Source organism: Bos grunniens, chromosome 12 (assembly GCF_055505025.1).
Source record: "Bos grunniens cultivar Pamir isolate PY7600 chromosome 12, Bosgru_T2T1.0, whole genome shotgun sequence".
Taxonomy (NCBI): Eukaryota; Metazoa; Chordata; class Mammalia; order Artiodactyla; family Bovidae; genus Bos; species Bos grunniens.
The window spans coordinates 81,931,017-81,944,972 of record NC_141176.1 but is presented as its reverse complement, the minus strand read 5'-3'; the positions used below and the strand labels follow the sequence as shown (position 1 = coordinate 81,944,972).

Sequence of the window (13,956 nt, the reverse complement as noted above, 5' to 3'; positions counted from 1 at the left end):
TACTGGAGTGGATTGCCATTTCCTCCCACAGGGGATCTTCCTGACCCAGGGATCGAACCCAGGTTTCCTGCATTGCAGGCAGACTCTATACCGTGTGAGCCACCAGGGAAAAGAAAGGAATCTACAAAGCATCTGTGTGCTGAGGCCCCTGGGTCAGAGGAGTGTTTAGACTTGATCTTGTCATCAAAATGTGGCCCCAAACGGACACAGAGCCTTCCCAGTTGGGTGGTGACTGCAGTCATGTTCGCTTGGTCTGAGAATGTTCTCAAATGATATCCATGTGACCATTCAGCCTGGTGAAGGCTCTGAATTCCACTTTATGGACCTTTTTTGAGTTCAGAATAATGTTTTCAGAAAGCCTTCAGAAGAGAGCATGGAGCATTATCAAGCTCCCCTGTCTCCACCATTATATTCCAAACCCCTTTTAGCATAATTACTACACTGAAGAGGATTATCAGCTCTGGGAGTCGCCTCGGCCTTTCTCATTTTTAACTGTCAGCCATCACCCTGGGATTTTTTTCACTTCCCATTCCATTTTTGTGCTTACTCATCTTAATACTTCTTGTCTATTACTGAACCTTATTTTCGCCAAGGTTCAATACAGTGTTCAATGCAATTAAGACTCCATTTAGAAGCAAGCACATGAAAGACGAAACAAAAATGTGCTAACCAGCAGAAACTGCTCAACATTCTCATTCCGGTGTTCTTTTCATTAGAGGCGCTCGGGAGAGGAAACGAGGCCTCTCTGACCTGGGTACCGCTGCATTTTGGAGCACGTGCATTGGCCCCATGGTATGAAGATGCTCCAATAAAAATAATTTACCAACTGAAGAGCAATTAGTTGAAAACTTTTTTTTTTATTATGACGAAGCAGGGTACAACATTTTTTCTTACTAAAAACTTTTAACTCCTAGGTTAGGTCACATTCCTTTTTCATTTAAAGCAATGTGTCCTCATTTGGTCTGGAAATGTCAACGAGAGCCTGAATGATGGATGGAGGAGCTTAGGAGAGGCTCAGGGCCCTGCCAGTGCTCCCCTGTGTTCTAGGGGAAAACAGCCATTCCTGACCTCAACTTTGTCATCTTGCTTGCTCCTCATCATAGTGCAGAAGAGCAAAGTGGAATTTCAAAATGAATGAAGGTGACACTCCCCGAGATGGGGCAGAACCAGCCAATCTAAGGCAGTGGGGCAACTCTAGATCAGCCAGAGGAGCTGTGCACTCACCGTCTCCGGTGGGTAAAAGCCAGCGACATCTGACGTTTTCTACCAAAATGGTTTCTCAAGATCAATTTCTTACCTTACTCGGCAAACAAGAATTTTTAGGTAACGAGCATGCATCCATCACATGGACATTTTCATGTGGCTTTGGCAGGGTTGCTTCCTGGGACTCTGAGTCCCTCCCAGTCTGAAGCAGAGTGCATTGTCATTTTCTGACTCTTCTTCAGCTCCCCGTGCAGGGGGCCCAGGTTCCATCCCTGGTCAGGGAACCAGATCCCACACGCCACAGTGAAGACCGAAGATCCTACGTGCCATAACTAAGACCCAAAAAATAAATAAAGACTTTCTTGATGGTGGAGCCTTGTGTTTCTTCTGGACTTTGCTCTTCACTCCTGGCATGCAAGGCTTCCTTAATTGCAGACCATCCCTGTTCAGCCCTGGATGTCGTCTGATCCAACAAGCGGAAGTTCTAGACCCCTGGTCCTGGCTCCGCCCAACATCACCACCTCAGGCGCCTCCTCGTGGACCTCTCGCTGCGTGCGACCAAAGAGAGAAGGAGTTCTGGATCCAGGGCAGGCACCAGGTGGCCTCAGGGTCACTGTCGGAATCTCCAGGAATCAGCCTCATAAGGCCCAGGTGATATGGTAGCTGTGTCTGGAACCCAGAGTGGTCCCTGGACCAGCAGCATCAACGTGACCTGAGCGCTGAAATGCACAGCTGAGCTCCATCAGAAGCTCTGGGTGTGGAGCCCTTGGATGCTTTAAGAAGCCCCACAGGTGATCCTGACACAGGGAACGTGGGCAGTGGGTTCTAAGGAAAGCTTTGCTGACATGCTGGGCCCTTCACACACCTCCTCGTGATCCAGAGTGTCCCCAGAAGAAGGCACAGCCCTCAGCCAGCCCACTGGGCCGGCAAGCCGTGACCATAACCCCTGGAATGCATCAGTATGTCGTCAGGCTATCCAAACACAACAGTCAAAAGATTACCTAAAGATCCTCACGAAGACAGAGGCGATACAGCACAAGCTATGCCCTGGATGGAAGGCCATCATTGCCTCGACTCCAGAAAACAGACTGTATTGTAGCGGCCCCAGAGGATCCCCTCGGTACAGACTGTGGCCGAGCGAAGTTGGTCTGGGAAATCCAGGACTGCGGGTAAGTAAGGATCCTGATTTTTATTTTTATGCATCAAATAATCACAGAAAAGGAACTTGATGCCTTCTGTGCTTTGGGCAGCAGAGGGTGGGGTTGTGGAATCCAAGACATCTTGAAAGGTGTAGGTTAGAATAAATTTCGTCTCAAGTTAACAATTCAGTTTTTCCATTTATTGACTAACATGCTAGGCACTATACTAGGAGTGTCTTGGTTGATCTGCAGAACAACCGTATTTGAAACTGCTGATGGAGAGATGGCAGGCAGTGAAAAGAATTGTGCCTAGAGTCTGACCACTTGGGTTGGGGTCTCAGCTCTGCCACTGAGCAAGCAGTCTGAACTAGGGGATAAATAGTTCTGGATTTGTGAACTTTTTCTGGTGACTCAATGAGAAAATGCCTAATCAGTACTCAAGAAGTTTTGCTTGTGAAGGGTTACTCCCATTTTAAGGAATATAAGAAACAAAAAGCTTGGAGAGGCAAACCAAAGCTGCTCCATGCCGGTGGCACTTTGGAATCACCTGCAGGGCTTTGCAAAGCCGCCCAATGTTTGGCCAGTGGGCAGCAGGGCCAGTGGGTGAGTGAGTCGCCCGTGATCCCACAGCCGGCAGGTGGCAGGGCTGGGACTGGAGCCCAGGTGTCCTGACACTGAAACCCACACTCTGGGTAATGAGCCAGCTCAGGGAAGTGCAGGTAACACCTCCGAGTCACAAGGCAGAGGTGGTGTGAAGATGCTGGTCTCTACAGGGCTTTCCTGTGGCCGTACGGACTGGTCCGGGTGGGGATGGTATTTCCCAGCCGGTCCAGTTCAGAGTCTGTCTCCGGTGGTGCTGATCTCAGTGAGGGTTGACCCTTTGGGGAACAGACAATGTTTGAAGTCATGGGGAAGGATCGGAAGTTTTCCTACTGATTAAAGGGAATACTTGGCCACTTAAAAAAGAAAAAGAAAGAGAAAAGCTGTTTGCTGACATTATACAGAGCAGAGTACTAAACGAAGCACATTCATACTTATTTATCAGCTCTGTCGCTTGCTAGCTGTGTGTCTTTGGGCAAGTTACTTAACCTCTCTGTTTCTCACTTTCCTTGTTTGAAAAATTGGGGTGATCATAGTCAGATCAGATCAGTCACTCAGTTGGGTCTGACTCTTTGCGACCCCATGAACTGCAGCACACCAGGCCTCCCTGTCCATCACCAACTCCTGGAGTTCACTCAGACTCATGTCCATCGAGTCCGTGATACCATCCAGCCATCTCATCCTCTGTCGTCCTCTTCTCCTCCTGCCCCCAATCCCTCCCAGCATCAGAGTCTTTTCCAATGAGTCAACTCTTCGCATGAGGTGGCCAAAGTACTGGAGTTTCAGCTTCAGCATCATTCCTTCCAAAGAAATCCCAGGGCTGATCTCCTTCAGAATGGACTGGTTGGATCTCCTTGCACTCCAAGGGACTTTCAAGAGTCTTCTCCAACACCACAGTTCAAAAGCATCAATTCTTCGACGCTCAGCCTTCTTCACAGTCCAACTCTCACATCCATACATGACCACAGGAAAAACCATAGCCTTGACTAGACGAACCTTTGTTGGCAAAGTAATGTCTCTGCTTTTCAATATGCTATCTAGGTTGGTCATAACTTTCCTTCAGAAGAGTAAGCGTCTTTTCATTTCATGGCTGCAGTCACCATCTGTAGTGATTTTGGAGCCCAGAAAAATAAAGTCTGACACTGTTTCCACTGTTTCCCCATCTATTTCCCATGAAGTGGTGGGACCGGATGCCATGATCTTCGTTTTCTGAATGTTGAGCTTTAAGCCAACTTTTTCACTCTCCACTTTCACTTTCATCAAGAGGCTTTTGAGTTCCTCTTCACTTTCTGCCATAAGGGTGGTGTCATCTGCATATCTGAGGTTATTGATATTTCTCCCGGCAATCTTGATTCCAGCTTGTGTTTCTTCCAGTCCAGCGTTTCTCATGATGTACTCTGCATATAAGTTAAATAAACAGGGTATCTATCCCCAAATGTTTCTGTGATAATAGGATGAGATGACGTATGGAAAGCCCTGGGAATAGTAACTGGCATATGGAAAGTGGGCAGTGATGCCAGTAATGATTGCATTCAGATTTCACAAACTCAAACCAGGGCTTTCTAAGTCTAGGTCTAAAGGTCTGGTCCTTCTGTACCTGCACTGCATCAGCCCTGTCTTCATCGTCTCTCACCTGGGCTATTCGGTGGCTGCCTACCTCTGTCCCTATCTCTAGGCCTCCATCCAATTCCTCTTTCTTCCTTTCTACTTATATATTTTAAATCTTTTAATTTAGTTTGGTTTTATTTCTATTTTATTTTTCATCATAAAAGTAAAAATACTTCACTTTTCATTGTGAAGTAGCAGTAGCAAAAAGTGTGGGGTAAAAGAAATCCAGCAAGAACCCCCCTAAACTTGACGCGCGTCCTGGTTGCAGCTCTGTGTCCTAGGCATACAGTTCTTTCCGCCATGGTTCTCTTTGGAGTCCATAAGAACCACCAGGATGACTTGGATCAAACTCAGGCTCCCGAGCTCTGGCCTCAGTTATTCTGATCCAGCAGATGTAGGAGATCTAGATACTTCCGATGGCGTCATCTTTGAGAAACGCCCTCTTGGCATCACGTGTGTCCCTGTTCTGTTTCACCTGTTCGTGGAAGTGCTCCCCACAAACACCTTTCCTGGTTGCCTCACAGGCTTCACGACTGTAACTTGGCCTCCACAGAGTTCCATGGGTCCTGATGTTCACTTGTCATGGTGCTGTGTGCTGAGTCACTTCAGTTGTGTCTGACTCTTTGTGACCCCATGTACTGTAGCCTCCAGGCTCCTTTGTCCATGAGGATTCTCCAGGCAAGAAGACTGGAGTGGGTGGCCATGCCCTCCTCCAGGGGATCTTCCCAACCCAGGGATCGAACCTGCATCTCTTATGTCTCCTATATTGGCAGGTGGGTTCTTTACATGGGTGTCTTTTCCTGGCTGACCAGCTCAAACTCTGTCTGCGGTTGATCTGATCTCAGATAAGGGGTGCAGGAATACACCATTCAGCTAAGGGGGTGCACAGTCATTTACCTCTGATAGAACCTTTCAGTTGAATCTGAGTAAGCTGTCCAGGCAGGTCTGGGTGTGACTAAGCCAAGCCAAGGTCCAGAGTGGAGAAGCCAGACCCGGAGTTTGAGCAGAATCTGAGCTCAACCTACTGGACAAAGTCTGAGTCTGGAACAGGAGACTTAAGACAGTGGTACTTCTAGAAGCAAACCACTGGAAGAAGACCCCAAACCACCAGGAGAGGGGTTGGGAGAGTGAGGGAGTGGCCAGGGCTCAGTATGTGGCCCTGCATGACTCTGAGACACGGTGCTTTCCTTGCCTCATGTGGCCCTGCTCTGTTAACCACATTGTCTGTGACGACTTCTCAAGACTTCTTGTTGAGTTTAATGCAGTGAAAACCTTTCATGCCCACTGACCTGCTCATCCATCTGTCCCACACCTCTGGGTTTAAAAGGCCCTCTCTTTTCCTTATCCCTCATTATCTGGGTTAATTAATAAGATTATGTCCTCAGCTCCAAAATTTATTTTCTTGGGCTCCAAAATCACTGCAGACAGTGACTGCAACCATGAAATTAAAAGACACTTGCTCCTCGGAAGAAAAGCTATGACAAACCTAGACAGCATATTAGAAAGCAGAGACATTATTTTACCAACAAAGGTCCGTCTAGTCAAAGTTATGGTTTTTCCAGTAGTCATGTATGGATGTGAGAGTTGGACCATAAAGAAGGCTGAGAGCCAAAGAATTGATGCTTTCGAACTGTGGTGTTGGAGAAGACTCTTGAGAGTTCCTTGGACAGCAAGGAGATCAAATCAGTCAATCCTAAGGGAAATCAGTCTTAAATATTCGTTGGAAGGACTGATGCTGAAGCTGAAACTCCAGTACTTTGGCCACCTGATGGGAAGAGCTGACTCACTTGAAAAGATGCTGATGCTGGAAAAGATTGAAGGCAGGAGGAGAAGGGGACGACAGAGGATGAAGTGGTTGGATGGTATCATCAACTCAATGAACATGAGTTTGAGCAAGCTCCAGGCGATGGTGAAGGACAGGGAAGCCTGGCGTGCTGCAGTCTGTGGGGTTCCAAAGAGTCGGACGTGACTGAGCGACTAAACAACAAATATCCTCAGCTGGGTTGATGGAAGGAAAAGAAGCTCATGGCAGAGCATGTTCAGTCATGTCTGACTCTTTGCAACCCCATGGACCTCTGCCCATGGGATTTTCCTGGCAAGAATACTGGACTGGATTGTCATGCCCTCCTCCAGAGGATGATCCTGACCCAGGGATTGAACCTGTGTCTCCTATGTCTCCTGCATTACAGGCAGATTCTTTACTGCTGAGCCACTGGGGAAGCCCCCATGGGAACGAGTGAAAGTCGCTCAGTCGTGTCCAACTCTTTGCGACCCCATGGACTAAACAGTCCATGGAATTCTCCAGGCCAGAATACTGGAGTGGGAAGCCTTTCCCTTCTCCAGGGGATCCTCCCAACCCAGGGATTGAATCCAGGTCTCCTGCATTGCAGGCGGATTCTTTACCAGCTGAGCCACAAGGGAAGCCCTCGTGGCAGAGGGAGAGCCAAGTAACCTGGCAGTTCTGCAGCCTTGTGGTCAGTCTCCCCTCCATCAGTGCTGTCAACCAAAAGCCTCCCCCAGAAGCAAGACGGTCCCTCATCTGTGGCCATGAAGTTCCCCAGGGCCTCCAGCTCTGTTTCCAGGATCCTTAGCATTTCAGGTCCCGAAATTCAGACTCACCCGAGGGTGAAGCGGCCAGACTCCACAAAACCAAAATGCTCATTTATTAAATTACAATTAAAAACAGGCATGTCTTCATTTCAGCCAGTCAACAGAAAACTATGACCTCAGAAAACCTCACTGAGGTCAGAGTTGCACAGTGAATACAAAATTAAAGTGAGAGAAGCCAGATGCTGTAAGAAGTATTTCCACCAAACCGTGGTTCATGTGATAAGTTTCTGTTCTTCACTCTCGAGACTGTTTTATCCTATCCATGAAGGCTTCTCCACTGGTTCCAGCTCTCTGACCGATTCCCTTCCCTGTCCTTCCCTCTTCAGTGCTGTGCGCCGGCTCCCTAAGCCAAGCTCCCAGAACTGTTGTTTCCCGGTCAGCCTTTGGGTGCAGCCTGTGCCGGTTCTGGTTGTACTTCCTCATATGACTTGGTGGTTTTATGACATTTCTGATAGCTTCTCTTCTTGGCCAATTTCCCCTTCACCTAGTCCTGGGCTTCCTGGTCCCTGTGTTCTCTTGTGCCTTTGAGCTCACATCACTAAGGGAGAGGAGATTTGGAAATATGAGGGCTCGGCTGCCAGGCTTGAGAAACTGGTTGGACAGGAACTTGCCGTGGCGAGAAACAGGCTTTACAGAAAGGGCGGTTGGCATGAAGGCCCCTTGAGCCGGTAGGAATGTATGTCACAGGCATCGCATCAGGGCCGGGGCCAACCCCTGCCAACCCAGGCGACTGGTGAGGTCGGTCTTCATCCAGGCAAAGCTTCTGGATATCAGATTTCCAGGAGCTGATGATGTCACTGAGGCAGAACCGCAGGCCTGGTCATGACCCCTTACTTACTTTTTGTGTCCTTTGCAAATGACAGCTTGCCATGAGGGACTAGGTCAAGAAATCCATCTTCACTTCTTTCATCCCTAAGGCAAGGTTTCTGAACCTTGGCATCATTGACATTTGGGGCTGGGTCATTCTTTGCTGTGGTGGGTGTGGGGGTTGTCTTGGGCACTGGAGGGTGTTCAGCAGCATCCCTGACCTCTGCCCACTAGACAGCAGGAATCTTCCTCCTTTGTGACAACCAAAAGTATCTTCAGACTTCGGAACATATCCCCTGGGGTGAAGGTGGAAGCCAACCACCCCTGGTTGAGAACCACAGATAGAAAGGCAACTCTGCTTTGAATCATACAAAGAAGTCAGGGAGAGAAAACAGCTGACACTAATTGTCTCTGATTTCAGGTGGGTGCAGAGAGAGGGTGAGATTGGAGGGAGGGGAGTGTTGGAGAAAGAATATCCTGAACCAGAGGGTTTAGCTGGTCTGGTCCCCTGCCCCTCCCTCTCAGAAACTGATTTATGCAGCCAGTCATTAAATATGCTAATAAGATAAATATGCTAATACAGAAACCTGCTCTTTCATTTCGTAGGTTCTGGCCAATTTCAGAGCTCCCCTGAAGGCTTTCTGAATCCATTACGTATATTCACTCTGACTCAAACCAGGATCTTGAATTTTTTTTTTTTAAAGAATAAGGTTTTACTTTTAAAAAGTCCTCCAGGCAAAGTTCTCAAAGCCAGAATTCATCACCAGCATCTTAGAAAGTAGTATTTTTGTTGTCAATGTTGGCATTGTACAAACAACACTGAGAGGAATCGAAAAGAAAAAAAACCCTCTTAGGTCATCCCGCCAAGTCCAAGGCTTTCATTTTTCACTTTCCTTCTAGTTCTCAACTATACAAAGACATGTTTTCCCTACACACTATACTCTTAAGTTCTCAACACCACCTTCTAAATGAACATTTGTGGGGTTGACATATATGAGTTGTTCTTTTGGTCTCTGAAGATATTTTAAAGAAAATGTAAAGCAGAGCATGTACATTTGCAGCAATCATTTCAGCTGTGGCATAATATTTAGTGGAGGGTGTCCAGGAAGACAGTTTCGGCCTTGATTCCCCAGATGTGTAATCACTCTACTTTAACGACAGGACTTTAAACCAGAAAGGACCTTAGGAGTCATTCAGAGTGTTCACTTTACAGATAAGCTAACTGTGGCCCAGTCATGATAGCCATTCTGCCAAGATAACACGGAGAGTTACCGGCAGGCATCCTGATTCCCTGACGAAAGCTGATGACTTCAGCCACCCCGTCCCTCCTGCATACCCGTAAAAGTTTACTGAGGGGAATGACCCGTCAAAGCAGAAGCATGGCATCATAAGGAAGCTTGCACACAGCTGATTTTCACAAAGGATTTAATTTAGGTTCCCACACCACAAGGATTAGGGTTCTGAGTTTGTGGCATTTCATAAAAATAAGAGTTTAATCTGCTTTCTTGTTTTGAATTGTGAGAGTCCCTTTATTCAAAAAAATTTTTTTTTGGCCACGTGGTTCGACTTGTGGGATCTTAGTTCCCTGAGTAGGAATCAATCCCAGGTCCACAGCAGGGAAAGCACTGTCTCTTAACCACTGGAAATCCTAGTACGAGTTGAATCTGACCTATACAATTTATGAGCTCCCAGTGGCTCAGGGTTGAAGAATCTGCCTGCAGTGCAGGAGACTTGGGCTTGATGGCTGGGTCAGGAAGATCCCCTGGAAAAGAGAATGGCAACCCACTCCAATGTTCTTGCCTAGGAAATCCCATGGACTGAGGAGCCTGGTGGACTACAGTCCATGGGGTTGCAAAAGAGTTGGACACGACTTAGCAATTAAACAACAAACCCTACATGAATTGCTTAACATTCTGTTAGCCTTGATTTCTTAATTTGAAAAATGTCACACCTACCAAGTATATATTGAGAATCTAAAAAACATTATATCCTTTGGACCAATAATCTCCCACTTGGGAAATTTTATCATTAAAAAAAATTCTGGCATACAGAAATAGTATTCCAGGTAATAGCACTCATTTTAAGAAACAGAACGCTATCAGAATCCCACTCTTTCCCCACCTAAGGTGATCTACTATCGTGCTTCCTAGCGCCACTGGTCACTTTTGCTTATTTTGAACTTCATATAAATAGACTCATACAATATATATTCTTTAGTGTCTGGCTTCTCTCACTTGACATTAAGTTTGTGAGATTCAAGCCTGTTGTTGTATGTAGTTAAAGTGGATTCATTCTCAGTGAATCTCGTTTTATATACAACAGTGTGAATATGCCATAATTTCTTTGTTCTTCTGTTGATGGAGAGTTGGACAGCTTCCAATTTGGGATTATTCCAGTAGTGCTACTATGAATATTCTTGTACATGTCTTTTATCAGACACGTGTATGCATTTGTCTTGGACACCTGCCTAAGACTGCAATTGGTGGGTCAGGGGAGATGTACGGTAACAGTTGGTAAATATTACCGATTTTCCTAAGTGATTGTGCCAATTTACACTCCCAACAGCACTGTATGAATGAACGTAGCCAGACGAGTTTTTCCACAGCCAGACTAGTCCTCATTATATTTTTGTCTTCTTTCATTTTAGCCATTGTGTTGAGTTTATAATAGTGTCACATTAGAGATTTAATGTGCTTTCGTGATGTCTAATAAGAATGAGAGTCTTTTCAAATGTTTATTGGCCATTCTTGAAATCAGACTCAAATTTGTCATGCCACTGGAATTTTATCTCGCTTTGCATTAGTAAACAGACTCGTGTTAAAACTGTGGATGCTCTTAGGATCCTTGGTAATATGACAAAGAGCTCTCACCCCCATGGTTCAGTGTCAGAGTGGAGTGTGACAAAGAAAAGAGTTCATTAATTGAAGAGTAGTCTTAAAGAACCTCAAGTTCTTGTACTGCAGTTCTCAGACATCATGAAAAGAAATACACAGACTACCAAATTGCTTCTTTAAATCTCTTTTATTCTGTCATCTAGCCCTTACAGCTGCCCTGGCATCTTTTTTCCAAAAATGGGGGGGAAAGAGAGTTATAAAATAATTTTCAGTAGAAAGTCTTCTTATCATTTATCAAAATCCAAAATTCATATAAGATTGATAAACGCAGGCTTGGCCAATAAAACAAAAAAGCCCACAAAGGCTTCTTCATTTTATTCAATGTCTCACTCGAAGCCCTGGGCAGCGCAGTAAGGCAAAGCAGAGAAAGAAAGGGCACACAGATTGAAAAGGGACCCAGATGGTTTCTCTGCACAGATGAGACGATTGTCTACACAGAAAATCTCAAGGAAACAAAACAAACCAAACCAAACAAAAAAAAGACCCTCCTATTAAAGTGAGTTTAATAGGTTGCAGAATAAAAGATCAATGTGAAAATCAGTCATCTCTACATACTAGCAATAAACCATATACTGAAATTTTTAAAAACACACACATGTTATTTACAATAGCTTACTCGAAATGGTAAATCTATAAAATGTGTATAGCATCTGTATGCTGAAAACTACAAAACATTAATGCTGAAAGCAATTAAAGGAGGTTTAAATTGATGGAGAGTTGATGGACAGGAAAGACTCAGTATAATTAAGATGTCTTTTCTCCCCAAATTGACCTACAAATTTAACATAGCTCTAATCCCAGCAGGACATTTTTCTAGGTACAGGGGAGCTTATTCTAAAATACACATGGGGAGGCAAAGGAACAAGAATGGGCAGAATGATTTTGAAAAAGAAAAATTCAGACGAATCATTCCCCTCATTTAAAGAACGTATTATAAAGCTACAGTAATCAAGACAGTGTGGTCTGCAAGGGAGAGTCATATTGATCAATGGAACAGAACAGAGCAGCTAGAAATAGGGCCAAATGAATATGGCCAACTGATTTTTGAGAAAGATGCAAGGCAAGTCAGTGGAGAATGAATAGTCATTTCAATGACTTTGCTTTAGTAGCTTTGGAGCAACTGAATATCAACGCACACAAAATGAGCCTGGACCTAAATCTTATATCTTTTATAAAAAATAAACTCAGAGTGGATCATAGATCTGAACGTATAACCAGATATCGTAGGAGAAAGTCTTCGTGAACTTAGGTTAAGCAGAACTCTTAGGCAGGATGCCAAAACATGATAAATAAATGACAAAATGATTAAGCAGACCTCATCAAAATTATACAACTTTGTGTAAAGCACAAAGAATTTTGATTTACAAAGATTATATTAAGGAAAAGACCAGCCAGACCCCGGGGCAAAATATTTTCAAATCACATATCCAACAATGGATTATATGTAGCGTATATGAAGAGCACTCTGAACTGAAAAGTCAGAAACAACCTAATGCAAAAATAGGCAACAGATTTGAACAGACGCTCACCCAAGAGGACGTTGGGAAATAAGCATCAAATTGTTAGGGAAATGCAAATTAAAACTGCAATGAGATACCACTAGCTATTTAATAGCTTAAATAAAAAATATTATCAGGATTTCCCTGATGGTCTAGCAGTTAAGACTTCATTTCCACTATAGCGGGCATAGGTTAGATCCCTGCCCTGGCTGGGGAACTAAGAGCCTCCAAGCCACAGGGTGTGGCCAAACCAAAAAAAAAAACAGAACAAAAAACATCCTACCGACACCAACTGCAGAGGAAGAGGAGGAGCAACTGTACTGCTGGGAATGCGCAATCATCAGTCACTCTGGAAAACAATCTGCAGCTTTTTATAAAGTCAAACGTACAACCCAAAAAGTCCACTCCTGGGAATTTACCGTGTCACGCGTTGGAGAAGGAAATGGCAACCCACTCCAGTGTTCTTGCCTGGAGAATCCCAGGGACGGAGGAGCCTGGTGGGTTGCCGTCTATGGGGTCGCACAGAGTCGGACACGACTGAAGCGATTTAGGACCAGCAGCACATCCAAAACTCTTACATGAATGTTTGTTCAGCTCTGTTCATAACTGTCAAAAACTGGAAACTATTCAAATGTCCTTGGTGAATGGATAAACCAACTGTGGTACGTCCGTACAGCGGCCTCAGCAGCCAAAAGGAATGAGCTAAGGATATAAACACACTTTGAATGAATCTCAGAGGCATGATGCTAAAACAAGCTCCACACAGAATGATTCCATTTATAAAATATTCTTGGAAAGAAAAAACTCTAGTGAAAGGAAGGCATATCAGTGGTTTCCAGGGGGTGGGGAAGACATGGCTACACAGGAATGGCACCAGGAAGTCTGTGGGGTGATGGAATTGTTCTGTGTCTTGATTGCGGTGGTGGCGGCTATATGAATCTATGCGTGTATAGAACTGTACACTGGGAGAATGGCACTGAAACATGTATAATATCATATAAGAAACGAATCGCCAGTCCAGGTTCGATATAGGATACAGGAAGCTTGGGGCTGGTGCACTGGGATGACCCAGAGGGATGGTATGGGGAGGGAGGTGGGAGAGGGGTTCAGGATGGGGAACACGTGTACACCCGTGGCGGATTCATGTTGATGTATGGCAAAACCAATACAATATTATAAAGTAATTAGCGTCTAATTAAAATAAATAAATTTAAATTAAAAAAAAGAACTGTACACCAAGAAAAGAGGTCAGTTGTATTTTATGTTAATTTTTTTAAAAACACCTTTTGCATGGCCAAAAGAATCATAAGCAAATTCAAAAGACAGATGACAGAGTTAGAGAAAGTATTTATATGACACATATCACAAAGCACTAGTCACCCTAATATAGAAAAAGCTCTTTGGTGTCAGTAACAAGACCAAAACACCTGCTTCCTGAAAGAGCTAAGAATATGAACAGAGTATACATTAAAATAAATACAAATAACTTAAAAATATAAATAGATGGTCACCCTTGCTAAGTCACTTCAGTCATGTCTGACTCTTTGCAACCCTATGGACTGTAGCCAGCCAGACGACTCTGCCCATGGGATTTTC

The 13,956-nt window shown here is 44.8% G+C and overlaps 1 protein-coding gene across 1 annotated transcript in view; it reads left to right on the top strand.

Annotated features, from left to right (window-relative positions):
- Positions 1 to 2,132: 2,132 nt before the first annotated feature.
- Positions 2,133 to 13,956, top strand: part of STK24 (serine/threonine kinase 24) — a 145,171-nt gene continuing 133,347 nt past the window's right edge. Inside the window, exon 1 of the mRNA XM_086330354.1 lies at positions 2,133 to 2,372. The gene's annotated coding sequence lies outside the window, so the exon portion shown is untranslated. The remainder of the gene's footprint in view (positions 2,373 to 13,956) is intronic.